General features: G+C 63.0%; 1 pseudogene; it reads left to right on the top strand.

Moving 5' to 3' along the window:
* The window catches only part of LOC114057977, a 3,482-nt pseudogene that overhangs the window by 255 nt on the left and 1,299 nt on the right, over positions 1 to 1,928 (top strand).

Genomic DNA, 1,928 nt, shown 5'->3' with positions numbered 1-1,928 from the left:
GGGGGGATCCTTAGGGGTCTGTAAGGTCATTTGAGTGTCTCTGCCTACAGTGGAGGAACTGGAGGAGCTGCCGGCGCCACCCCCCATCCCCCGTGAGACTTGGGGGGGCACTTGTGGGATAGGAGCACGTATGGGCCTGGGGGAGCACTTTTGGGGCTGGGGGCAATTATGGGGTGGGAGCACTTGGGGGGCTGGGGAGACACTTGTGGGACGGGGGGGTATTTGTGGAGTGGGAGCACTTATGGGTCTGCAGGAGCACTTTTGGGTCGTTGGGGGGCACTTATGGGGCTAGTGGGGTACTTATGGGGCTGTGAGCACTTCTGGGGCAGGTCTTCGCCCCCCGGAGGAGCCCGCCCTGCCCCCCCCCGTTCCGGAGGTCCCGGTGCGTCGCCGCGTCCCCCGTCGTCGCCCTCCACCCATCGTGGACCCCCTGCCCCACATCCCCACCAAGCTCTTCCGGGCGCAGCTGCTCCAGCCCTATGCCCACTGTCAGCCCCCGGTGAGTGGGGGGTTCTGACCCATAGATCTGCCCCGTAGATCCCCCTGCCCCATAGGTTGCCCCATAGTTGGCCCATAGTTCCCCCACCTCATACATCCCCTTATAGATCCCTCCCTGCCCCATAGATCTGCCCCATAGACCCCTCTGCCCCACACTTTAATACACAGATCCTGTTTCTGCCCCACAGGTGCTGCTGGAGCCACCCCACAGGTTACGCCGCCCTCCAAGTGAGCTCCTGAATGCCCCGACTCACGGTGAGACCCCCACAGCCACCCCAGAGCAGGGGATTCCTGCCCCATAGTGGGTGTTCCTGCCCCGTAGTGGGTGACCCCCTGCTCTGCCCCATAGATTGGCTGCCCCCCGAGCTGTGGGAGCTGTGGAGCCGCTGTGCCCAGCGTCCTGCCGTGCCCGTGGCCCCACCCCCGGAGCTGCCCAGCGACATGGAGGTGAGGCCCCATAGATCCCAATCCTGCCCCATAGATCTGTCCCATAGACCCCAATCCCACCCCATAGACCTGTCCCATAGACCCCAATCTCGCCTCATAGACCCCCTGCCCCATATCCCTGTCCCTCTCCAGGTGCTTCGGGAGGCCCTGGAGCCAAGTCTGCCCCCCCTGCTCTCCTCAGGTGAATCGGGGGTGGCTCTGGGGCACTTGGGCATCGCTGTGGGGCAGTTTGGAGTCACTGTGGGGCACTTGGAGGTCACTGTGGGGCAGTTTGGGGTCACTGTGGGGCACTTGGCAGTCGCTGCAGGGCAGTTTGGGGGTCATTACGGGGGAATTTTCAGTTTCTGTGGGGCAGTTTGTGGTCACTATGGGACAGTTTGGGGGATGCTATGGGGCAATTGGGGGTCACTGTGTGTAGTTTGGGGTTGCTGTGGGACAGTTGGGTCACTATGGGGCAGTTGGGGGGTTGCTATGGTGTAGTTTGGGGGTTGCTATGGGGCAGCCTGAGGGGTCACTTTTGGCCACTCCCCATCCCCAGAACTGTCCCTGGAGCCCCTGGAGGAGGAGCCACTGGAGAGACGGTGAGTGGGGCGTGGCTGGGGCAGGGGTGCGGCAAGGGCAGTGATGTCACCAGCAGCCAATTAATGCATGGCAGTGCCTGGAAAGGGGCGGGGCTTATTCTGGGTGGGCGGTGATTGGTCTGCTGGGGGCGTAGTCAATCCAGGTGCAGCCAATGGACAGCCAATGGACTGGGGGTGGGGCTTGGTTTGGGGGCGGGTCTTGCACCATCCAGGGGAGAAAGGGGTGTGTCCTGGGAAAGGGGCGGGGCTTGGGAAGGGAGAAAGATTGGGGAGAAAGGGGCAGAGCTTGAGGAAATGGGCAGGGTTTGGGGAAGGAGGGAGTGGTATGGCAGAAAGGTGTGGGTTGGGGGAAGTAGATGGGATCACACTGACCCCCCAAGTACTGCCCACAGCCCCCCGGCC

The sequence above is a fragment of the Empidonax traillii genome, unplaced genomic scaffold (genome assembly GCF_003031625.1).
Source record: "Empidonax traillii isolate 1590-97213 ecotype Southwest subspecies unplaced genomic scaffold, ASM303162v1 scaffold156:size1289327, whole genome shotgun sequence".
Taxonomy (NCBI): Eukaryota; Metazoa; Chordata; class Aves; order Passeriformes; family Tyrannidae; genus Empidonax; species Empidonax traillii.
This window is presented reverse-complemented; position numbering and strand designations above follow the sequence as displayed.